This window comes from Schistocerca cancellata, chromosome 10 (genome assembly GCF_023864275.1).
Source record: "Schistocerca cancellata isolate TAMUIC-IGC-003103 chromosome 10, iqSchCanc2.1, whole genome shotgun sequence".
Lineage (NCBI taxonomy): Eukaryota > Metazoa > Arthropoda > Insecta > Orthoptera > Acrididae > Schistocerca > Schistocerca cancellata.
This window is the reverse complement of record NC_064635.1, coordinates 102,500,120-102,527,136: the sequence shown is the minus strand read 5'-3', so window position 1 is coordinate 102,527,136 and position 27,017 is coordinate 102,500,120. Positions and strand designations below refer to the sequence as shown.

The 27,017-nt window shown below is 44.0% G+C and overlaps 1 protein-coding gene across 1 annotated transcript in view; it reads left to right on the top strand.

Moving 5' to 3' along the window:
* The first annotated feature begins 10,436 nt into the window (after positions 1-10,436).
* The window catches only part of LOC126106425 (uncharacterized), a 96,975-nt gene continuing 80,394 nt past the window's right edge, over positions 10,437-27,017 (top strand). Inside the window, exon 1 of the mRNA XM_049912701.1 lies at positions 10,437-10,481. The gene's annotated coding sequence lies outside the window, so the exon portion shown is untranslated. The remainder of the gene's footprint in view (positions 10,482-27,017) is intronic.

Sequence of the window (27,017 nt, the reverse complement as noted above, 5' to 3'; positions counted from 1 at the left end):
AGAATCAGCATGTCTATACTACAGCCATCTTATTTGGAAGTCACTTCAGCTGCATCATAGTACTGATTGCTGACCATCAGAATATGCCATAGACTCATTTCTTAATTAAGTGGACTTACCCCATTTTTTCTGTGGGTTCCTCATTCTTTTCCAATCTTCTTCTGTCCCAGCAATTTTCACCCTCTACAGTTCCCTCTAGTACCACGGAAGTTATTCCATGATGTCTTGACACATGTCCGATCATCCTTGTAGTGTCCTTGTCGGCACTATAGAGTCTTGTACCTTCGGAACCAAGGAAGAGGTTGTTGTTTGGTGCCCCGTATCCTCTTCCTACAACACAACTGCACCCATGTATTAACAAGAGTTCTTTATTTTCATATGGAGGAAGACACTTAACTTTAAGAGTACACGTGTTGTGGCACAAGCTCTTCATTAATACGAGGTGCATTCAAGTTCTAAGGCCTCCGATTTTTTTTCTCCGGACTGGAAAGAGATAGAAACATGCGCATTGTTTTAAAATGAGGCCACTTTCATTGTCAATACGTCCCGGAGATGGCAGCACCGTATGGCAGATGGAATTTTACCGCCAGCGGCGAGAATGAGAATTGTTATTTAATACTTAAAATGGCGACGTTTTTCTTACTTGAACAGCGTGCAATTATTCGTTTTCTGAATTTGCGTGCTGTGAAACCAATTGAAATTCATCGTCAGTTGAAGGAGACACGTGGTGATGGAGTTATGGATGTGTCGAAAGTGCGTTCGTGGGTGCGATAGTTTAATGAAGGCAGAACATCGTGTGACAACAAACTGAAACAACCTCGGGCTCGCACAAGCCGGTCTGACGACATGATCGAGAAAGTGGAGAGAACTGTTTTGGGGGATCGCCGAATGACTGTTGAACAGATCGCCTCCAGAGTTGGCATTTCTGTGGGTTCTGTGCACACAATCCTGCATGACGACCTGCAAATGCGAAAAGTGTCATCCAGGTGGGTGCCACGAATGCTGACGGACGACCACACGGCTGCCCGTATGACATGTTGCCAAGCAATGTTGACGCGCAACGACAGCACGAATGGGATTTTCTTTTCGTCGGTTGTGACAATGGATGAGACGTGGATGCCATTTTTCAATCCAGAAACAAAGCGCCAGTCAGCTCAATGGAAGCACACAGATTCACTGCAACCAAAAAAATTTCGGGTAACCGCCAGTGCTGAAAAAATGATGGTGTCCATGTTCTGGGACAGCGAGGGCGTAATCCGTACCCATTTCGTTCCATAGGGCACTACGGTAACAGGTGCATCCTACGAAAATGTTTTGAAGAACAAATTCCTTCCTGCACTGCAACAAAAACGTCCGGGAAGGGCTGTGCGTGTGCTGTTTCACCGAGACAACGCACCCGCACATCGAGCTAACGTTACGCAACAGTTTCTTCGTGATAACAACTTTGAAGTGATTCCTCATGCTCCCTACTCACCTGACCTGGCTCCTAGTGACTTTTGGCTTTTTCCAACAATGAAAGACACTCTCCGTGGCCGCACATTCACCAGCCATGCTGCTATTGCCTCAGCGATTTTCCAGTGGTCAAAACAGACTCCTAAAGAAGCCTTCGCCACTGCCATGGAATCATGGCGTCAGCGTTGTGAAAAATGTGTACGTCTGCAGGGCGATTACGTCGAGAAGTAACGCCAGTTTCATCGATTTCGGGTGAGTAGTTAATTAGAAAAAAAATCGGAGGCCTTAGAACTTGAATGCACCTCGTAGTTCATGTTAGTCTCAATGCTGGTGAAGCACAAGCCCCGTATGCGATGAATAATGCCAAACTAGAATGTGAGTCAGTGTGCCAGTGACTGAGTAACTGTGCTAGTGACTGAGACTCAGACTGATCCCTCCGGACCACAATAACGATCTAAGTACCTATGGTCGAAAAGATGTTGGTGGCGTACTGCTTTCGAATGTGTCTTTGGCCTCTCTCCTGATAGGCGCGCTTGATCCAGCGCCTACTATCGATCTTCTTGCTTCGTCTTTGCCAACTGGTGTGCTGGCGACAGCTTATGTCAGCACAATCCTGTCCCTTCTTCTTGTCAGTGTTTTCCACACGTTTCTTTCTTTTAGATTCTGCGGAGGACCTTTCTCCTTAAAAATGCCAATGCAGAGCTCTGGGCATTCGCCAAGTATCTAGTTGTTGTGGACAGCATGGCAGTCGTTGTACACTTCACACGGTTGTGTTGCGAGAGTGTACAGCAGGGCGATAACGAAGCAGCTGCCGTTTGTCGACTAGATTCCTGTTTCTTTTGTGCTGTTTTGTTCATCAATGTTGCATTGTGACAGCCACAGTAAACTCTCCACCACCGATTCTTTAAAGACAAGAAGTGGCATGAAGAAAATAGCTTCAAACGTCAGACTACTTCCCAAATAAGCTATTGTGTCAGGTTAAAAGTGTAGCACAGAAAATGTTTAGAAAAAGTGCGAAATTATGTTTCAACTTTCTTCAAGTCGCTTAGTGCTCTCATTGTCAATCGCTCGATGATTCGTAATTCGAGCTTCGTTTTTAGAAAAACTACACTGAAGTGCCAAAGAAACTGGTACGAGGGCTCTCCACAAAGTACATTACGTTTTGGAATTAAAAATAAAGTATTGGAAATTTTTTTATTATATACAGATGAAAGCCACACTTAAATACTACTTTTCTCCATAGTTGCCATTTAAATTAAGACACGTATCGCAGCGATGGACGAGCTTGGAAATTCCTTCGTCGTAAAATTCGGCCGCCTGCGCCTTCAACCACGTGGTCACCTCTTCTTGAAGCTGTGCGTCGTCATCAAAACGCTGCATAGCCAACCACTTCTTCATTGCTGGGAATAAGTGGAAGTCGCTCGGTGCCAGGTCGGGACTGTACGGCGGATGAGGAAACAACTCCCACTTAAAAGATTCGAGAACTTCACGAGTGGCATTGGCCGTGTGGGCCCGGGCATTGTCGTGAATCAGCAAGATCTTTGAGCCCAACTTTCCCCTGCGCTTGTTTTGTATTGCTCTTCTGAGGTTGTGCAGAGTTTGACAATACCTTTGAGAGTTTATTGTAGTGCCTCTTTCCAGGAAATCCACAAAAATCACACCTTTTCTTGAAACGTCCCCTTCGAACAAATTATACAAGACTGTGCTTAACCTGACACACAATATTATTTAGCGCAACGCAATCTGACTTTCAAAAATCCCTACAAAAGAATGGCCCTGACTAACATTAACCTATACCTTTCACAAATCACTTACCTCACAAAAATCTTCGTTACTGGAACTACTGCAATACAGCGAGCGCCACTACTGCCAGCTAAATAAAAGATTCAAACTACTGAAGGCACTAACTACTGATAGAGATAGTTAGCAAATGAAAGATTTTAATAGAGAACAAACACTGTATTTACCTTAATATCATCATATATATAGCAGTTCATGACAAATTACAAAACTCCACCATCTCTCTCCCCACATCCACCACTGCTGGCGGCTCACCTCCAACTGTGCAACGCTACGCGCTGTTCACATCCAGCTGCCGCTGCCTAACACTACAATGGCAGACAACAATGCAAACTAGCCACAGGCTGCACACAGCACAGCCAGTGATTTTCATACAGAGCGCTACGTAACGTTGCCAATAAGAAAACATAAACAGCCTACTTACATAAAGAAAACATAAACAGCCTACTTACATAAAGAAAACATAAACAGCCTACTTACATTCTGTCCCAAAAGAGGTAACCACGTGGTTGAAGGCGCAGGCGGCCGAATTTTACGACGAAGGAATTTCCAAGCTTGTCCATCGCTATGATAAGTGCCTTAATTTAAATGGCAACTATGTAGAAAAGTAGTATTTAAGTGTAGCTTTCATCTGTATATAATAAAAAAATTTCCAATACTTTATTTATTTTTAATTCCAAAACGTAATGTACTTTGTGGATAGCCCTCGTATAAGCATACGTATTGAAATACAGAGACATGTAAACACGCAGATTACGGCGCTGCACTCGGCAACGCCTATATAAGACAACAAGTGTCTGGCGCAGTTGTTAGGTCGGTTACTGCTGCTACAATCGCAGGTTCTCAAGATTTAACTTGCTTTGAACGTAGAAAAATATCCTGCAAGAACGAGACCATCGACGACTGAAGAGAATCGTTCAACGTGACGGAAATGCAACCCTTCCGCAAATTGCTGCATATTTGAATGCTGGGCGACAAACTAGTGTTAGCGAGCGAACCATTCAACGGAACCTCATCGACATGGACTTTCGGGGCCGAAGGCCCAGTCGTGTACCCTTGATGACTGCATAACACATAGCTTTACGATTCGCCCGGGCCCGTCGGCAGTGACATTGGACTGTTGATGGCTTGAAACCTGTTGCCTGGTCGGACGAGTCTCGTTTCAAATTCTATCAAGTTGATGGGCGTGTACTCGTATGGAGACAACCTCATGAATGCAGCATGCATGTGAGCAACTGGTGGAGGCTCTGTATTGGTGTGGGGCGTGGGCAGTTAAAATGATATGGGACCCCAGATACGTAGCATGTGAAAGTTGCTGGATTTGGACGGGTTACTCCTGTAACTGAAAGATCAGATCTGAAGATGGTTCTGAATGAACCGAAACCGGTCATATGAATAAAAAATTTGCAATCAAGACGGATTTTCAGTGACATTATATCTTAGGGACTCGAGATACTTAACTGTATTTAGATTCCCATCAATAAAACAGGGACCGATAAAGGGCGTCTTGAAAAACACGCACAAAACGTTGATATATCAAGAGCGTTGTTTTTATACACTTCTTTGAGTCAGCGTGGATTTTCAGCTGACGATTAGATCAAATTGCGAAGATTGACTTGCCTCCGGTTTTTAAACGACGCTTCTACCTCGAATAAAATTTTGCATATATATAAAGTGCGAGTATTAGTTGAGGACCAATTGGAAGAAAATCAGTGTGGGTTTAGGGCTCTTAGAGGTTTTCAGGACCAGATCTTTAGCTTACGGCAAATAATGGAGAAGTGTTATGAGTGGAACAGGGAATTGTATATAGATCTAGAAAAGGCATATGACCGGGTTCCTAGGAGGAAGTTATTGTCTGTTCTACAAGATTATGGAATAGGAGGCAAACTTTTGCAAGCAATTAAAGGTCTTTACATGGATAGTCAGGCAGCAGTTAGAGTTGACGGTAAATTGAGTTCATGGTTCAGAGTAGTTTCAGGGGTAAGACAAGGCTGCAACCTGTCTCCACTGTTGTTCATATTATTTATGGATCATATGTTGAAAACAATAGACTGGCTGGGTGAGATTAAGATATGTGAACACAAAATAAGCAGTCTTGCATATGCGGATGACTTAGTTGTGATGGCAGATTCGATTGAAAGTTTGCAAAGTAATATTTCAGAGCTAGATCAGAAATGTAAGGACTATGGTATGAAGATTAGCATCTCCAAAACGAAAGTAATGTCAGTGGGAAAGAAATATAAACGGATTGAGTGTCAAATAGGAGGAACAAAGTTAGAACAGGTGGACGGTTTCAAGTACTTAGGATGCATATTCTCACAGGATGGCAACATAGTGAAAGAACTGGAAGCGAGGTGTAGCAAAGCTAATGCAGTGAGCGCTCAGCTACGATCTACTCTCCTCTGCAAGAAGGAAGTCAGTACCAAGACTAAGTTATCTGTGCACCGTTCAATCTTTCGACCAACTTTGTTGTATGGGAGCGAAAGCTGGGTGGATTCAGGTTACCTTATCAACAAGGTTGAGGTTACGGATATGGAAGTAGCTAGGATGATTGCAGGTACTAGTAGATGGGAACAATGGCAAGAGGGTGTCCACAATGAGGAAATCAAAGAAAAACTGGGAATGAACTCTATAGATGTAGCAGTCAGGGCGAACAGGCTTAGATGGTGGGGTCATGTTACACGCATGGGAGAAGCAAGGTTACCCAAGAGACTCATGGATTCAGCAGTAGAGGGTAGGAGGAGTCGGGGCAGACCGAGGAGAAGGTACCTGGATTCGGTTAAGAATGATTTTGAAGTAATAGGTATAACATCAGAAGAGGCACCAATGTTAGCACTGAATAGGGGATCATGGAGGAACTGTATAAGGGGGGCTATGCTCCAGACTGAACGCTGAAAGGCATAATCAGTCTTAAATGATGATGATGATGATGATGATGATATTGTTGCACTTTTTGTATACAACATCCGGAGAACTGTAACCAATTTTGCAAGTCATTCCCATGAACCTGTAGATGCAGCGAAATGCGAAGAGCATGAAATGTAACGGAACTGTAGTGTTCGCAGAGGACTCGTTTGATTGATCCTTCTTGTACTTTCGAGACGCCTCTTAGTGACATTTGTATTGTGTGCTACTGCAGCTAAAATATTAGTTTCATTCCTTTCATCAGTTGCTCTTTTTTTTCGTCGGCGTATTTTATTCCCCACATTTCCAGTTTCTAGACCTTTGTTTATAATGCTTGTAAAGGAAGATCGTGAATATTGGGCACGGTCTGGACAACCGCACCCCTGTTCTAGAAGTTTGGATACATCCGCCGTAAGGAACATTCACTTATTCGACTGTCGTATGCACTGCAAATGTCTTAATAGCTTTACGAACAAGTTATCTGATTATCACAACACCAGAACACAGACATCGGCTTCAAATTCACAGGTAAACACAAGAAAGAATCCTAAGTTTTTGGTTAGTAGGGCAGACTTTTTGTGAAAACTCTTCTCCAGACGAAGGGACACTGGTTTGCGACGCTGTTAACTTGATGCTATTAGATCAAGACGTATACATGTTATGTCCTTGTAGTTATCTTAGATCCTTCTTGCAAAAGTCATAGAAAAAGTATCTAGATCCATTATAGAGGAAAAAAAAGGGAGACAATATCGTGACTCGGCGACTGTAAACAATACCATTTACTTGAAAACGCCAGGAATTTCGCCATATTGTCCGCTATAAATTGGCTAAAACCACGCTCCAACATATTTATTAATTCTGGATGTCTTATCAGCCTCACATCGTATACATAGTTTCTAACTGCAATACTTGCCTCACTGTGTTAAACTTTTAACATAAGATTATACCTCTTAATGAGTACTTTATTGCAACGTTTTAAATTTGTCAATAAAAAAATGGCTCTGAGCACTATGGGACTCAACATCTGTGGTCATCAGTCCCCTATAACTTAGAACTACTTAAACCTAACTAACCTAAGGACATCACATACATCCATGCCCGAGGCAGGATTCGAACCTGCGAGCGTTGTGGTCATGCGGTTCTAGACTGACGCGCCTAGAACCGCACTGCCACATCGGCCGGCAAATTTGTCAATAATGACGTTAGACAGAAGATCAGATTTTTTATGGCCCACGGATCGTGCAGCATGAACGGTGTTAGACTCTTTGCAATACGGGTCGTCACAGCAGGAATGGTTAATATCCATGGATATGACAGAAACGATCATTCGAAGCAAAAAAGTCCATTTAACACTGGCTCTAATGTGCATACTCCAAGAGCAATGAATATTTCTTCATCTCCATAACTGTGAAAAAAATCTCTTCTACTGAATAAGTGCTCATAGCTCTTAAGTCCCACGTTTTACGAGGAGCATTCAATAAGTAATTCAACGCAGTTTCTTCTGAAACCTTGTTGGTTTTATTCGGGATTCGAATACACCACATTATTCCCCACTCTTTTGGCTACAGAAGCCTATTTTTCAACATTATCTCCATCCAGTGCGACAGCCAGTATCCCCGCAAGGTACCAGTCTAGTCGTCGAAGTCGGAGACAACATCTTGCCGCACCAGTAAACTCCCATCATCCACGTACTGCACCCTGCGTAGTGCGTCCCTCATTGGGCCATACAAATGGAAGTCGGAAGGTGCGAGATCCGGGCTGTAGGGCGGATGAGCAAGAACAGCCCAATGAAGTTTTACGAGCTCCTCTCGGGTGTGCACACTTGTATGAGACCATGCGTTGTCATGGAGCAGAAGCTCGTTTACGTTTTTGGGAAGACAAACACGCTGTAGTCGTTTCTACAACTTCCTGAGGATAGCACAGCACGTGTAAGTAGGCTGCCTATATTTTCTTATTGACAACGTTACGTAGCGCTCTGTATGAAAATCACTGGCTGTGCTGTGTGCAGTCTGTGGCTAGTTAGCATTGTTGTCGGCCATTGTAGTGTTGGGGAGCTGGATGTTAACAGCGCGTAGCGTTGCGCAGTTGGAGGTGAGCCGCCAGCAGTGGTGGATGTGGGGAGAGAGATGGCGGAGTTTTGATAATTTGTAATACTGGATATTATGAACTACTATATATATTATGACTGATAAGGTAAATACATTGTTTGTTCTCTATTATCATCTTTCAATTGCTAACTATGCCTATCAGTAGTTAGTGCCTTTTGTAGTTTGAATCTTTTATTTAGCTGGCAGTAGTGGCGCTCGCTGTATTGCAGTAGTTCGAGTAACGAAGATTTTTGTGAGGTAAGTGATTTGTGAAAGGTATAGGTTAATGTTAGTCAGGGCCATTCTTTTGTAGGGATTATTGAAAGTCAGATTGTGTTGCGCTAAAATTATTGTGTGTCACTTTAAGCACAGTCGTGTATGAATGTTCAAAGGGGACGTTTCACACGCTTCATAGTTGATCATTGCACCATGAGCGAGGACATCAAACAGAATAAACCCTTCAGTGTCGTCGCCACAACCTTATCGGCTGCGTGTGTGGCTTTGAACATTTTCTTCGGAGGAGAGATGGTGTGACGTCACTCCATGGATTGCCATTTTGTTTTCAGTTTGAAGTGATGGATTCTTGTTTCGTAGTCAAAACCCACACAAATGGTCATTTGTTGCTCTTGATGGTCTTCTGTTAGGCGACAAAGAACCCAGCATACATACTCCTTTGAGTACGCCAACTGGGGACCAGTGTGTCAGTATTACCAACAGAGATGTCCAGTTGTGCAGTGAACCGTTCGATTGTGATCCGTCGATCACCTAGAATGAGTGTGTCCACACGTTCCAACACTGGAGCTAAGTGCAGCCCATTGGCATGCTGGCGATGGGGCAGGTTCCCGGGACTTTGTTGCCATGATGACAGACGCCTCGCGCAAAGTCTCACCATGCTTTTGTTCAGTGCCAGATCTCCGTAGACACTCTGCAAGCGCCTATGAATATCTGCGAGGCTGTTTCAGACAAAAGAAACTCAATGACAGCTCTCTGCTTGGAACGCACCTCAGTTACAGACGCCATCGCACTGTCACCTGTGGAAACTTCGTGAAATTGTACAGGCTGAAGCGGGAATATTACACGATATCCCGCAACAAATTACGCATTTTTACAACTGGAACTGGCCGAGAAGAAAGATGTGATGCATTAGTTAACGAACGGCTTTTGTAGAGACCATGTTTATTAGACAATTATGGCTTGTTATGGTCCATACCACCTTCTCCCAAAATATGGAAAGCAAAGAGAATGCAGTAGAAGAGATATGGTTTACAGTATCGAAGTAGCACTCATAGCTCTTAGGATATCCATCTTAGAGCCTAGACGGTTTTACTGCGAATGATCTTTCCTGCCTTTTCTCCCCGGCTATCGAGCATTCCTCCTGTAACACCTGTGGTGTCACCGCCAGACACCACACTTGCTAGGTGGTAGCCTTTAAATCGGCCGCGGTCCGTTAGTATACGTCGGACGCGCGTGTCGCCACTATCAGTGATTGCAGACCGAGCGCCGCCACACGGCAGGTCTAGAGAGACGTCCTAGCACTCGCCCCAGTTGTACAGCCGACTTTGCTAGAGATGGTTCACTGACAAATTACGCTCTCATTTGCCGTAGACGATAGTTAGCATAGCCTCCAGCTACGTCATTTGCTACGACTTAGCAAGGCGCCATTATCATTTGCTATTTATCTTGTGATGCATGTACCGTCACACCGATGTTCACCAATTACGAATTAAAGTTAAGTATTCCATCAGCTACGTACTTCATTTGCTAGTCTCAATCCCTTTAACTGTTCCAGACCTCACGCCAGTCTGCGTGAGCTTAAACGCGTGCCTTTCGGCTTCCTCTCCTAGTGGCTTGGCTGTCTTGCCAAGTCACAACAGCACCCTTGCAGATTATATAAATTTTATTACCACAGTGGTTTCGTGACACCTAGCCAACTTTTGTACGGCCGTTAGAAACTGTGACCTGATAAGACCTTGGCCTCAAGACGCGCTCTGCCGGAGCAGGCGCCGGGGACCGTTGAGATGCAACAAGGCCAGCAAGGTCTATCTCTCTTTTTTTTAACTGGCGTACCAGAACCGGTTGGGAATAAGAATTTCTCTGAACCGTGGTACTTCCTAGACGCTGGCGGAAGGGACAGGGACGGGATAAACTCGGTGGTGGGGGTAATGTGAGTGCGTCAGTACGATTCGGCCTCGAGGAGTTTGCACATCAGTCGCAGGTGGAGAGCGGGCGAGCTGGCACGTGAGTACAAGACCGCCGCCGCAGCTGCCTACAGCGCACTGTTGCAGGGGTGGCTGAACTCTGACTTCCCGATATCGATGATTACTGAGAATCCTACTTTGCCGTAACTGGTATTCTTAGATGCGATTTGTCACTGTATCAAATCACGTCCTACGAATTTAAAACTTGTATCCCTCCGCACTCCACCGCCGTCAAAAATGTTCCTTCTGTTATTCAGCACCGTTGTTGTCACACTGTGACTAGTCACAAGTAACAACTCAGGGATGGGAAAAACCGACCGGTTAGAACGGAAATTGCTATTTTAGTTCTGAAAAAGGGTATTTTTTGGTACTTATTTATTCCCAGTTATAAGAGATTTTTTTATTTTTTACTAATAACTGACTAAAAAAACGATATATCAATTAGCTACAGCAGCAGTGCTAAAATCTTTCGTTTCTAAATGAATCTTTTTTAACAAAGGAGTAACTTTTATTCGTAAAATATGCACTAGTTTGAAAAATTGCTTTGTTATAGAAAATGGGGAAAAGCGATGTGCTATTTTAATAGCAATGCCGACAGAAACAAACAATTAATGGATGGCGTAAGAATTGCTACGGTGTTGCTGAAACAAATGTTCCTGTTCCCTTGTGAAGTGGCTTAAGGTTTGCCTGTACGTGCCATGTGCAAGATTTGCGCCCACCTGGTTATATACGATACTTTCTCGCTGTCGTCGCCGGGCATCCGTTATACTGCAGAAAGGCACCAACCCTAGTCTGCAAATATTTTTACGAAGCGATGTAGCGGTAAAGTACAATCCTTCATTTGTCTGCCATTTATATGAAATAATAACAGAGGAAGGAAATTACGGTAACAGTAATAAATTAAAAACTTAACATCAATTCATTCGCGGTAAACAATAAAAATAGAAAGTAGCTGATCCTGCTGCCTGTATCTACATAGTATTCCTTTATTTGATTGTAGGCCTTGATATGGACAAATTAACACGAAAAATAGAATTTTTCAACCTCAGTTTTCACCCTTTATTCATAACGCCCAGATAGTGGATTGATACCCGATTACAAGATGATTTTTTTTAGCAGAGTTTCAAAAAATTAGATTCAATTGGAGAATACCGTTTCTTTTTTTTTCCTAACTTTCAACTACTTATCGCTCCATGAGGAAAGCAGCGAACGGTGGAGGGACTAAGTTTTCTTTCATTTTCCTATTTAATTTAAGTAATACATGTATCTTGTAGCTGAGATAAAATTTTTCAATCTTTCTTCGGTTTCTACGTTGATTACAAAAATTAATGAGAATGAAAAATCGGAAATCGGTTATTTCAGAAATAAGTACTTCGAGCGGTTTCAACAGTAGTGTTAATCTGACATGGAAAAAAGTAATATAACTGAAAACAGGTTGTTTCAGTGATAACCACCATCTCCCTAGCAACCAACAAGTGCTGGGTAGTGGTGGTAAGTTCCTATCGGACCAAACTGCTGAGGTTATCGGTCCCTAGGCTTACACACTACTCAATCTAACTTAAACTAACTTACGCTAAGGACAACATACAGATCCATGCCCGAGCGAGGTCTCGAACCTGCGACGGGGGAGGCTGCGCGAGCAGTGGCAAGGCGCCCTAGATCGAACGGCTACTCCGCGCGGCCAAGCGCTGGCCAAGTGAACTGTGATGATACAACAGAAACGCCACGTTCTCGTCTGTACAGTGTGCAAACTGATTATTTCAACAGTGCGTCATTGAACTCAGATCGTGATTTGGAACAGTGATAAATAAATGTAAAATAAGAAACTTCCTGGCAGATTAAAACTGCATGCCCGACCGAGACTCGAACTCGGGACCTTTGCCTTTCGCGGGAAAGGGCTCTATCATCTGAGCTACCGAAGCACGACTCACGCCCGGTACTCACAGCTTTACTTCTGCCAGTATCTCGTCTCCTACCTTCCAAACTTTACAGAAGCTCTCCTGCGAAACTTGCAGAACTAGCACTCCTGAAAGAAAGGATACAGCGGAGACATGGCTTAGCCACAGCCTGGGGGATGTTTCCAGACTGAGATTTTCACTCTGCAGCGGAGTGTGCGCTGTGAGTACCGGGCGTGAGTCGTGCTTCGGTAGCTCAGATGGTAGAGCACTTGCGCGCAAAAGGCAAAGGTCCCGAGTTCTAGTCTCGGTCGGGCTCACAGTTTTAATCTGCCAGGAAGTTCCATATCAGCGCACACTCCGCTGCAGAGTGAAAATCTCATCCTGTAAATGTAAAATACACTGTGTGTGAATAAAGAAAATTCCGTTCACTCCCCGTTCAAGCCGTCTCATAACCCAAAAATTTCTGCCCTGCGGTTCTTGACAAAGACTTTGTTACGTGCTTGAAGGATGACGATATGTAAATGAATAGAGTGGGAAGTACGTATCTTCCAGTTAGAAGCTGACATCAGTAACAGTTCAAGTGCATTACTTGAAGATACACAAGAAGTTTATATGTGTGTTTCAGTGCTGAGAAAAAAAATCCGTTGTGTAGACACTGGAAAAACTCGTATAGTGGATCTTCACTAGCTTTTTTTAATGAACCGTATGTATGCATAAAACGCATGAAATTACACATCGAGGCTTGTGTATTATTTAATATACACTGAAGAGCCAAAGAAACTGGTACACCTGCCTAATATCGTGTACGGCGCACGCGAACACGCCGGCCGATGTGGTCAAGCGGTTCTAGGCGCTTCAGTCTGGAACCGCGCGACAGCTACGGTCGCAGGTTCGAATCATGCCTCGGGCATGGATGTGTGTGATGTTCTTAGATTAGTCTGGTTTAAGTAGTTGTAAGTTCTAGGGGACTGATGACCTCAGATGTTAAGTCCCATAGTGCTCAGAGCCATTTGAACCATTTGAGCTACGCGAGCACGCGAAAGTGGCGCAACACGACGTGCATGGACTCGACTAATGTCTGAAGTAGAGCTCGACGACACTTACACAACGAATCCTGGAAGACAGTCCATCAATCCGTAAGATTACGAGGGCTGGGAGATCTGTTCTGAACAGCACGTTGCAAGGCATCCCAGATGCACCATCTTGCACTATGAAACAGAAAGTCTACTACATTGTAAAATTTCATATTTGGAAGTGAACTCAGTTTCTTTAAAGTACGAGGGACGTTTGAAAAGTCCGTGCAAAGTCCGAGAGATGGCACCACCGGCGCGTATCTAGGCCATGTATAGTTAGTAGCATCTTTGGAAAGAACGCACACCACGTTTCAGCCATATTGGTCTATTTCTTTGTGTTTGGCATTCTTGTGAATCAAGGAAGTCGAGTGATTGTCAAAAAATGGACGAAAGAGAATTTCGTGTGGTGATTAAACATTAGTTTATGAAAGGCAAAACGCCTCAGGAGACTAAAGAGAAGCTTGATAAACATTATGGTGACTCTTCAACTTCGATTAGAACAGTTTTTCGGAGTGGCCATATGGGCACAAGTGATGCTGAACGTTCTGGACGCCCTGTGTAGGTTACGACTCCAGAAATCATTGATAAAACCCATGATATGGTGATGGATGACAGAAGAGTTAAGGTGCGTGAGATTGGTAGTGCTGTGAGGATCTCGAATGAATGGGTACATAATATTTTGCATAAACATTTGGACATGAGAAAGCTATCCGCAATATGGGTTCCGCGATTGCTCACGCTCGACCAAAAACGGAATTGTGTGAAGTGTTGCAAGGTTGGTTTGCGGGAAGAATCCGCAGGACTTTGAGCGGCGTGTCGTCACTGTAGATGAAACATGGATACATTACTACATTTCTGAGATCAAACAACAATCTAAACAATGGGTTACCAAGGGAGAATCTGCACCAAAAACGGCGAAGACCTTTCCTTCGGCCGGAAAGGTTATGGCGACTGTCTTTTTGGATTCGCAAGGGGTAATACTCATCGACTATCTGGAAAATGGTAAAACTATTACAGGTGAATATTATTCATCGTTACTGGACCGTTTGAAAACCGAGCTGCAAGAAATATCCAGCGACTGGACCGCAAAAATATCCTTTTTCATCACGACAATGCACCAGCACACACCTCAGCAGTTGTGGTCGCAAAATTAATGGATATAGGATTCCAAATCGTTTCACATCCGCCCATATTCTCCGGACTTGACTCCCTCGAACTACTGTTTGTTCCCCAATTTGAAGAAATGGCTGGCGGGACAAAGATTTTATTCAAACGAGGAGTTGATTGCAGCAACTAACAGCTATTTTTCAGACATGGACAATTCCGATTATTCGGAAGGGATCAACAAGTTAGAACAGCGTTGGACGAAGTGTATGAGTCTAAAAGGAGACTATGACGAAAAATAAAAAAGGTTTACCCCAAACACGTAAGTAGCTTTTATTTTTGCACGGACTTTTCAAACACCCCACGTATTAACAGTGTTACCGGTCTCGAAAATGGAAATTTGCTTTAGTTTCCAATAACTTCTACACTGCTCAGTCATATTAATGGGACCAGCGCCTATGTTCGACATCAACGTGCAATAACCACTCACAGAGTGCAGGTGGCAATGCTAGAGGTAGAGGGTATGCAGAGCGTGTCGGAAACGTGTGCAGGCAAAGAAACGTGCAACTGTTGTGCAACTGACCACCCATATGAACCAAGGGGCTACCAACAACTGTTAAGCGAATGTTGCTCAGCATACGACTCCGCACCAGGCGTCCGGTTCACGCACTCCTGCTGACTGCTGTTCACTGGCGATGGCGGCTGGAGTTGGAGACACCAGTACCGCAACTGGACTGAGAGGTAAATGGAAATGAGCGTTTGGCGTCGTTGGCCGGGAGGCCCGTTGCGGGGCAGGTCCGGCCGCATTAGTGCAGGTCTTATTACATTCGACGCCACATTGGGCGACCTGCGAGCCGGATTGAGTTGAAATGATGACGAAGACAGCACAACACCCAGGCCCTGAGCAGAAAAAAATCTCCGACCCAACCGGGAATCGAACCCAGGCCGGCTGGGCGGCAATCCGCCACCCTGACCACTTTTTTTTTTTTTTTTTTTACGGCGCCACAGGACATCCGTTCAAGTTCGTTGTTGATCCTTTCACTCAGTTTTTTATTACAGAGGCAAACCAGCTCTCTGACCGAACACGCTGAGCTACCGTGCCGGTGACCACTCAGCTATCGGGGAGGACCACCGAGAGGTGACGGGCGGCCTTTTCAGCCGAATCACGTTTTATGCTCCATCGATCAGACGTCCATTGGCGTGTGCGGCGTGAAACGTCTGAATGCAAACACCCTGCAACACTAATCGGAAGCGTTTCAAAAAGCTGATAAAATGCTCTTGACGCCTTTTTAAGAGACAGTCTCCGCTCCTTCCGATCTGATCACGTAAGCGTAAAAAAGTTGTGGAATGATTTCAAACAGATAGCATCGACAGCAACTGAGAGATATATACCACATAAATTAGTAAGTGATGGTACTGATCCTCGTACACAAAACGGGTCAGGTCGCTGTTGCAGAAGCAACGACAAAAGCACGTCAAATTTAAAAGAACGCAAAATCCCCAAGATTGGCAAAGTTTTGCAGATGTTCAAAATACAGCGCGTACTTCAGTGCGCGATGTTTTTAATAATTTGCACACCGAAACTCTGTCTCGGAATCTGGCAGAGAACCCAAAGAGATTCTGGTTATACATAAAGCACACCAGTGGCAAGACACAATCAATACCTTCGCTGCGCGATAACAACGGTAAGGTCGTCACTGATGACATTGCCACTAAAGCAGGTTTATTAAACACGGTTATCCGAAACTACTCCGTCAAAGAAGACGGAGTAAATATTCCTGAATTCCAGTCAAGAACAACTGCCAAGATGAGAAACATAGAAGTAGATATCCTCGGTGTAGCAAAGCAGCTTCTATCACTTAATAAAGGCAAGGCCTCCGGTCCAGATTGTATACCAGTCACGTTACTCTCAGAGTATGATGATAAAATAGCTCAATATTTAGCAATTATATACAACCACTCGCTCACAGAAAGATCCGTACCTAAAGACTGGAAAATTGCTCAAGTCACACCAATACCCACAAAGGGAAATAGGAGTAATCCGCTGAATTACTGGCCCATATCATTTGCAGTAGGGTTTTGGAACATTATGAATTACCTCGAAGAAAAACATTTTATTGACGCATAGTCAGCACGGATTCAGAAAACATCGTTCTTGTGAAACACAACTAGCTCTTTATACTCACGAAGTAATGAGTGCTATCGACGGGGGATGTAAAACTGATTCCATATTTTTAGATTTACAGAAGGCTTTCGACATCGTTCCTCACAACCGTCTTCTAACCAAACTGCGTACCTATGGAATATTGTCTCAGTTGTTCATAGTAATAAACGGAAAGCCATCGAGTAAAACTAAAGTAATATCCGGCGTTCCCCAAGGAAGTGTTATAAGCCCTCGATTGTTCCTCATCTATATTAACGACATAGGAGAAAATCTGAGTATTCCTATTTGATTGTTTGCAAATGATACTGTCATTTACCGTCTTGTAAAGTGATTTAGATAAGATATCCGTATGGTGCTAAAAGATGCAGTTGACCCTGAATAAAGAAAAAGTGTGAAGTTATTCACATGACTACTAAAAGAAATCCGCTACGTTTCGATTACGCGATAAGTCACACAAATCTGAAGGCTGTAAATTAAGCTAAATACTTAGGAGTTACAATTACAAATAACCTAAATTGGAACGATTCATAGTAATAAACGGAAAGTCATCGAGTAAAACTGAAGTAATATCCGGCGTTCCCCAAGGAAGTGTTATAAGCCCTCGATTGTTCCTCATCTATATTAACGACATAGGAGAAAATCTGAGTATTCCTATTTGATTGTCTGCAAATGATACTGTCATTTACCGTCTTGTAAAGTGATTTAGATAAGATATCCGTATGGTGCTAAAAGATGCAGTTGATCCTGAATAAAGAAAAAGTGTGAAGTTATTCACATGACTACTAAAAGAAATCCGCTACGTTTCGATTACGCGATAAGTCACACAAATCTGAAGGCTGTAAATTAAGCTAAATACTTAGGAGTTACAATTACAAATAACCTAAATTGGAACGATCACATAGATGAAATTGTGGGTAGAGTAAAGACTGCGATTCATTGGCAGAACACTTAGAAGGTGCAACAGGTCTACTAATAAGACTGTTTACACCACACTTGTTCGACCTGTTCTGGAGTACTGCTGTGCGGTGTGGGATCCGCGTCAGGTGGGACTGACGGATGACATCGAAAAAGTTCAAAAAAAGGCGGCTCGTTTTGTACTATCGCGGAACAGGGGAGATAGTGCTACAGACATGGTACGTGAATTGGAGTGGCAATCATTAAAACAAAGGTGTTTTTTCGTTGCGATGGGATCTTCTCATAAAAATTCAGTCACCAGTTTTCTCCTCCGGTTCCGAAAACATTCAGTTGGCACACACCCACATAGGGAGAAATGATCATCAACATAAAAGAAGAGAAATCAGGACTCGCACAGAAAAATTTAAGTGCCTTTTCCTGCGCGCCATTGGAGAGTTGAACGGTAGAGAGACAGCTTGAAGCCGGCCGGGGGTGGCGAGCGGTTCTAGGCGCTACAGTCTGGAACCGCGCGACCGCTACGGTCGCAGGTTCGAATCCTGCCTCGGGCATTGATGTGTGTGATCTCCTTAGGTTAGTTAGGTTTAAGTAGTTCTAAGTTCTATGGGACTGATGACCTCAGAAGTTAAGTCCCATAGTGCTCAGAGCCATTTAGACAGCTTGAAGGTGGTTCATTGAACCCTCTGCCAAGCACTTTACTGCGAATAGCACAGTAATCACGGAGATGTAGAGGTAGGGAGAGTCTGGGAAATGTTTCCGTGGCATTCCCTGGAAAGCAGAATGGACCAACACAAGCAAGCATCTACCATTGGGGACCACATCATGCAGTTTGTTTCTCATAGCCGTGATAGCGTCTACCAGCATAACAATGCAACACCGTGTCATCCGCTCTTCCGTCAGTCTATGCAGCACCCAGAGACAACAAAGGTTTTTTTTTTAATATTATGAGACTTAACTGCAAAGGTCATCAGTCCCTAAGCTTACACACTACTTAACCTAAATTATCCTAAGGACAAACACACACACCCATGCCCGAGGGAGGACTCGAACCTCCGCCGGGACCAGCCGCAAAGTCCATGACTGCAGCGCCCCAGACCGCTCGGCGAATCCCGGGCGGCAAAGTTTCTTTAGTTGCAAATGAATATGGAGAATCGAATTGCTGGTGCATTTAGCCCTAAGGTATCCTCTGTCTGCTTATAGATCACTCGACTGTCTTCGTCTAGTATTTTTCTCACAGCAATAATGTTCGTAACTGACGATCGTGGCCTTCTCGTCCTCTCAGCGTCCTCCAGAGTGAAATTTCCTCTTTGGAATTCTGTGCAGCACCTCAACATAGTTATACGATGTGGAGACACATCACGGAGTGCAAGAGTCATTCCTTCGAAGCACTATTCTACACATATCAAAACAAATTTTGCATCACCTCGATTGCGAGAGTTGCGGAACCTGTACAGAAAATTGGAATAGAGATCAAAATAAACATCATTTCCGCGCTTTTTATTGCTCATGAAAACCAAACATTGCACGTTGTGCCACCATACAGCGAGACCTTCAAAGGTGGCGGCCCAGATTGCTGTACACACCGGTACCTCTAATACCCAGTAGCATGTCCTCTTGCATTGATGCATACCTATATTCGTCGTGGCATACTATCCATAAGTTCGTCAAGGCACTATCGGTCCAGATTGTCCCACTCCTCAACGGCGATTCGGCGAAGATCCCTCAGAGTGGTTGGTGTGTCACGTCGTCCGTAAACAGTCCTCTTCAATCTATCCCAGGCATGTTCAATAGGCTTCATGTCTGGAGTACATGCTGGCCACTCTAGTCGAGCGATGTCGTTATCCTGCACGATGGGGGCGTGAATTGTCGTCCATGAAGACGAATGCCTCGCCAAAATGTTGCCGATATGGTTGGAGGATGGTATTCACGTATCGTACACCCGTTACGGAAATTCCGTGATCACCAGAGGCGTACGTCAGCCCCACAGAATGCTACTCCCAAACATCACGAAATCTATACCTTGCCGCACTCGCTGCACAGTGTGTCTAAGGCGTTCGGCCTGATCGGGTCTCCGACGATTGTCTGGTTGAAGGCATATGCGACACTCATCGGTGAAGAGAACGTGGAGTCAGTCCTGAACGGTCCATGCGGCATGTTGTTGGGCCCATCTATACCACGCTGCATGGTATCGTGGTTGCAAAGATGGACCTCGCCATGGACGTCGGGAGTGAAGCTGCGCATCATGCAGCCTACTGGCCACAGTTTGAGTCGTAACACGACGTCCTGTGGCTGCACGAAAAGCATTATTCAACATGGTGGCGTTGCTGTCAGGGTTCCTCCGAGCCATAATCCGTAGGTAGCGGTCATCCACTGCAGTAGTAGCCGTTGGGCGGACTGAGCGAGGCATGTCATCGACAGTTCCTGTCTCTCTGTATCTTCTCCATGTCCAAAAAACACCACACTCCGAGACTTCCCTTGTAAAGAGCCCTTCTGGCACGAAGTAACAATGCGGACGCGATCGAACCGCGGTATTGACAGTTTAGACATGGTTGAACTACAGACAACACGAGCCGTGTACCTTCTTCCTGGTGGAATGACTGGAACTGATCAGCTGTCCGACCTCTCCGTCTAATAGGCTCTGCTCATGCTTGGTTGTTTACACATTTTGGCGGGTTTAGTGACTCATCTGAACAGTAAAGGGACTGTGTCTGCGATAAATCCACAGTCAGCGTCTATCTTCAGGAGTTCTGGGAACTGGGGTGATGCAAAACTTTTTTTGATGTGTGTATATCAGTCATGTTCCTTTCAGAATATGCCTATATAATAGCTCCATACTTAGCAATCATATACAACCGCTCGCTCGTAGAAAGATTCGTACTGCTTGTTGCACAGATCACATCAATACCCAAGAAAGAAAGCAGTAATAATCCGCTGAATTACAAACCCATATCACTAACATCGATTTTCAGTGGGAGTGTGCAAAACATACTGTGATCGAATATTATGAATCACCTCGAAGAAAACTATTTATTGGGAGATAGCTAACACGGATTCAGAAAATATCGTTCTTGTGAATCACAACTACCTCTTTATTCACGCGAAGTGTTAAGTGCTATCGACTTAGCATTTCAAATTTATTCCGTATTTTCAGGAGAATTTTGGCACCGCACCTCACGAGTGGCTTGTAAACAAATTGCCTGCTTATGGAATATCGTCTCATTTATGCGACTGGATTCGTGATTTCCTGTCACAGAGGTCACAGATCGTACGAACTGGTGGTAAATCATCGAGTGAAACAGAAGTAATGTCTTGCATTTCGGAAGGAAGTGTTATAGGCCATACATAATCGATTTAGGAGACAATCTCAGCAGCCTCCTTCGATTCTTTGGAGATGACGTTGTCATTTATCGTCTTATAATTCCGTCAGATGATCCAAACGAATTTCAAAATGAAAGAAATAATGGCTGTAAGCAGTATGGAACTTAACATCTGAGGTCATCAGTCCCCTAGACTTAGAACTACTTAAACCCAACTAACCTAAGGACATCACGCACATCCATGCCCGCGGCAGGATTCGAACCTGCGACCTTAGCAGCAGCGCGTTCCGGACGGAAGCGCCTAGAACCGCTCGTCCACAGCGGCCGGCTGCAAAATGATTTAGACAAGATATCCGTACGGTGGGAAAAGTAGCAATTGAATCTAAATAATGAAAAGTGTAAAGTCATCCAAATGAGTACTGAAAGGAATCCGCTAAATTTCGGTTACACGATAAATCACACAAATCAAAAGGCTGCAAATTTAACTAAGTACTTAGGGATTATAGTGACGAATAACTTGAATTGGCACGATCATACAGAAAATGTTGCGGCCATTGCGAAACAAAAGATAGCCATTTATTGGTAGAATATTGTCTTAGAAAATGTAACAGGTCTAGTAAGGAGACAACTTACACTAAGCTTGTCCGTCCTCTTCTGGAGTATTGCTGCGCAATGTGGGATCCGGATTAGATAGGATTGACGGATGAATCGTAAAAGTTCAAAGAAGGGCAGCTCATTTGTATTATCGCTAATTTTAGTGTGCCACGGATATGATGCACGAATTGGGGTGTCAATCATTAAAACGAAGGCGGTCTTCACTGCGGTAAAACCTTCTCTTGAAATTTCAATCCCCAACTTTGTGGCCGGCTGGAGTGGCCGAGCGGTTAAAGGCGCTACAGTCTGGAACCGCACGACCGCTACGGTCGCAGGTTCGAATCCTGCCTCGGGCATGGATGTGCGTGATGTCCTTAGGTTAGTTAGGTTTAAGTAGTTCTAAGTTCTAGGGGACTTATGACCACAGCAGTTGAGTCCCATAGTGCTCAGAGCCATTTGAACCATTTGAACCCAACTTTGTCTTCAGAGTGTGAAAATATTTTGTTGGGTCCCACCTACACCTCGAGAAATGATCATCTTAATAGTATAAGAGAAATCAGAGCTCGCACGGAAAAAAATTTAGCGCACGTTTTTCCTGCGTGCTGATGCAGAGTGGAACGTTAGAGAAATAGCTTGAAGGTGGTTCGATGAACCCTCTCCCAGGCACTTAATTGTGAATTGCAGGGTAATAATACAGATGTAGATACCTTCGTCTGTGGGCACAACTGGTATCTTATGTTATACATTACTGAAAGTGCACACTGCCGGTCGCAGAGTTGTTACTACATGCATTCACAAAACTGAGAGTACGAAATGTGAAATAATTTGGGTGAAGGTCACGGTTAAAGCAGGCTCAGACATGGTAATTGGATGTCTCTATAGGGCCCTGGCTCAGCAGCTGTTGTGGCTGAGCGCCTGAAGGATAATTTGGAAAATATTTCGAGTAGATTTCCTCACCATGTTATAGTTCTGGGTGGAGATTTTAATTTCCCGGATATAGACTGGGAGACTCAAACGTTCATAACGGGTGGCAGGGACAAAGAACCCAGTGAAATTTTTTTAAGTGCTTTATCTGAAAACTACCTTGAGCAGTTAAACAGAGAACCGACTCGTGGCGATAACATATTAGACCTTCTGGTGACAAACAGACCCGAACTATTTGAAACAGTTAACGCAGAACAGGGAATCAGCGATCATAAAGCAGTTACTGCATCGATGATTTCAGTCGTAAATAGAAATATTAAAAAAGGTAGGAAGATTTTTCTGTTTAGAAAAAGTGACAAAAAGCAGATTACAGAGTACTTGATGGCTCAACACAAAAGTTTTGTCTTAAGTACAGACAGCGTTGAGGGTCAGTGGACAAAGTTCAAAAGCATCGTACAATATGCGTTAGATGAGTATGTGCCAAGCAAGATCGTAAGAGATGAAAAAGAGCCACCATGGTACAACAACCGAGTTAGAAAACTGCTGCGGAAGCAAAGGGAACTTCACAGCAAACATAAACATAGCCAAAGCCTTGCAGACAAACAAAAATTACGCGAAGCGAAATGTAGTGCGAGGAGGGCTATGCGAGAGGCGTTCAATGAATTCGAAAGTAAAGTTCTATGTACTGGCTTGGCAGAAAATCCTAAGAAATTTTGGTCTTATGTCAAAGCGGTAGGTGGATCAAAACAAAATGTCCAGACACTCTGTGACCAAAATGGTACTGAAACAGAGGATGACGGACTAAAGGCCGAAATACTAAATGTCTTTTTCCAAAGCTGTTTCACAGAGGAAGACTGCACTGTAGTTCCTTCTCTAGATTGTCGCACAGATGACAGAATGGTAGATATCGAAATAGACGACAGAGGGATAGAGAAACAATTAAAATCGCTCAAAAGAGGAAAGGCCGCTGGACCTGATGGGATACCAGTTCGATTTTACACAGAGTACGCGAAGGAACTTGCCCCTCTTCTTGCAGCGGTGTACCGTAGGTCTCTAGAAGAGCGTAGCGTTCCACAGGTTTGGAAAAGGCACAGGTCATCCCCGTTTTCAAGAAGGGACGTCGAACAGATGTGCAGAACTATAGACCTATATCTCTAACGTCGATAAGTTGTAGAATTTTGGAACACATATTATGTTCGAGTATAATGACTTTTCTGGAGACTAGAAATCTACTCTGTAGGAATCAGCATGGGTTTCGAAAAAGACGGTCGTGTGAAACCCAGCTCGCGCTATTCGTCCACGAGACTCAGAGGGCCATGGACACGGGTTCACAGGTAGATGCCGTGTTTCTTGACTTCCGCAAGGCGTTCGATACAGTTCCCCACAGTCGTTTAATGAACAAAGTAAGAGCATATGGACTGTCAGACCAATTGTGTGATTAGACTGAAGAGTTCCTAGATAACAGAACGCAGCATGTCATTCTCAACGGAGAGAAGTCTTCCGAAGTACAGGGGAGTGTCATAGGACCGTTGCTATTCACAATATACATAAATGACCTTGTGGATGACATCGGAAGTTCACTGAGGCTTTTTGCAGATGATGCTGTGGTGTATCGAGATGGAAAATTGTACTGAAATGCAGGAGAACCTGCAGCGAATTGACGCATGGTGCAGGGAATGGCAATTCAATCTCAATGTAGACAAGTGTAACGTGCTGCGAATACATAGAAAGATAGATCCCTTATCATTTAGCTACAAAATAGCAGGTCAGCAACTGGAAGCAGTTAATTCCATAAATTATCTGGGAGTACTCATTAGGAGTGATTTAAAATGGAATGATCATACAAAGTTGGTCGTCGGTAAAGCAGATGCCAGACTGAGATTCATTGGAAGAATCCTAGGGAAACGCAATCCGAAAACAAAGGAAGTATGTTACAGTACGCTTGTTCGCCCACTGCTTGAATACTGCTCAGCAGTGTGGGATCCGTACCAGATAGGGTCGATAGAAGAGATAGAGAAGATGCAACGGAGAGCAGCGTGCTTCGTTACAGGATCAATTAGTAATCGCGAAAGCGTTACGAAGCGTTGCGGAGCCTCTGCAGGAGAGAGGCTCAGTAGCTCGGTACGGGCTTTTGTTAAAGTTTCGAGAACATACCTTCACCGAAGAGTCAAGCAGTATATTGCTCCCTCCTACGTATATCTCGCGAAGAGACCATGAGTATAAAATCAGAGAGATTAGAGCCCACACAGAAGCACACCGACAATCCTTCTTTCCACGAACAATACGAGACTGGAATAGAAGGGAGAGCCGATAGAGGTACTCAGGGTCCCCCCCGCCACACACCGTCAGGTGGCTTGCGGAGTATGGATGTAGATGTAGATGTAGAAAGTCACTGGCGAACGTTAGTGTCAGTAGCTCGTTGTCGTTAAGCGGTCAGCAGAAGCGGTTTGCGGTAACGCCTTGGTCTACCGCTGCCAACCACCCACGCTTTACTTCGGGCGGGGGGAATACCCGCCAGTGGAGCCGTACACGAGGAAAAAACACTGCGAGCCCGTGTCGACGCCACCGCTTACGTCAGTGCTTCGTAGAAGCGCCTCTCGTCTTCGTCATTGAAATACACCAAAGACGTATTAAACGCTCTGGGCGACCGAAGTTTGCCGCAAAAGATGACCATTCTGCAGAGATTTCCTTGCAGCACCATCCCTTTCCACACAGCCGCCCTATGGCTTCATCGCCTCTTAAACAGAAAGAAGCAATACTCGCTTCAGCGAATCTTAATAGTTTCCTGGCGGACAGTGCCTTGAAAAAAAGTATTAATTACAATTTTCCTGTGTTGTTGAGAGAAGCTATACAGGCTGTTCCGAAATTCCCGTCTCAAACTTTTAGGACGTGTAGAGGGAAGTGAGCACATATTTTGAATAGGAACCCGTGTCCGGAAATGTACCACTTGAAATTTATAGCACCGTTCTTGTTATCCATTAAAAAATTTTCTTGCTAACAATGTAAGCCATCTTTGAGCTTACGTAAACTTCCACCATAGGAATTCGTAAACTTTAATCATAAGAAGTCGACTGCGAGCATATGTTGCAAAAGCTGACTGCGAGAAAGTAACTTGAAAGTACCTGTCTGGTTACCGGTCTGTTTAAATATTTGTAATGGCAAGAATACTGTGTCAATTTAACACTATCAACTATTAAACTCTTAAACGGTTAAATTGGCCCTGGAAAACCTCAATGTTCCCTTTTCTTATTATTTAATTTTGGCTTACGTGTTGCACAATGGAAACGGCGTAACGCTGCTCTTGTCGTGAAAGAGCCTCGCATTTGATGAGCTACAACTAACTACTGACAATGAGATGCTCCTGGTGCAATGCACTCTCTTAAAATAAAAAAAGGTAAAGCATACTTGGTTCACAAAAAATCTGAGTAAGTAATAGTAACACATATTTTGGCATGGATTTGGATGCTGACAGTGACTTTGGATAAATTATAACATCAAATGTAATTAGTATTCTGATGAGAGAAGTTCTATATTGAAAAATTATCTCTTTCTTTGCTTTACAAAGAAATAAAATTTTTGAGTGGACAAATGTAAGTAGTCTTTAACATCAAATGAGATCTTTTCAAAAATGAAACTCGTGAAAATGACATTGAGTACTCAACAGCCATTCATGCCCTCAAATTCAAATTGAAAATTATGTGTGGCAATTTATCTTTTCCTGTACTCAAGTCTCTCGATGTCTCAACCAAGAATGCCTAACTACAAGCTGCCACAATAAAGAACAAAATCTGAGATCAGTTACCTTAAATTAAATCATCTTTTCCACTCACCAAAATGACTTAATTCCTTTGGCCCCTGTGGGGGCATAGGGCATCCAGGAGAACTCACCATCCATCTCTGTCTTTGGCCATTTGTCTCAATTCTGCCCAGGTCTTGCCAACTCTTTTTGATTCCCCTTACACTGTCCTCTTCCATGTGGCCCTTGGTATTCCTCTCTTCCTTGTTCAAAACTGGCTCTGGGCACTATGGGACTTAACTTCTCAGGTCATCAGTCCCCTAGAACTTAGAACTACTTAAACCTAACTAACCTAAGGACATCACACACATCCATGCCCGAGGCAGTATTCGAACCTGCGACCGTAGCGGTCGCGCGGTTCCAGACTGTAGCGCCTAGAACCGCTCGGCCACCCTGGCCGGCCTTCCTTGTTCCCTGGGGATTCCATTCCAATGCTTTCTTCTCGATGGCTCCACCTGGTTTTCTCAAGGTGTGCCCCAACCAGCCCCACTTTCTCTCTCGTATCTGGTCTTCTATAGGTATCTGGCTTGTTATTCGCCAGAGCTCCTCAGTACATATTATTTCTAGCCACCAGATATTCATGATGCGTCGAGGACATCTATTTATGAAGGTTTGTAACTGGGATGTTATCTTTTTATCCATTTTACAGCTCTCACTGGCGTACAGAAGGACAGCCTTCACATTTGTATTAAAAATACGGATTTTTGTTTTCCATATTGGATACAATTGTATGAAGGCAGCATTTGCCTTTTTAATGCTCCACCATCTTCCGTCACTATACTACCCAGATACAG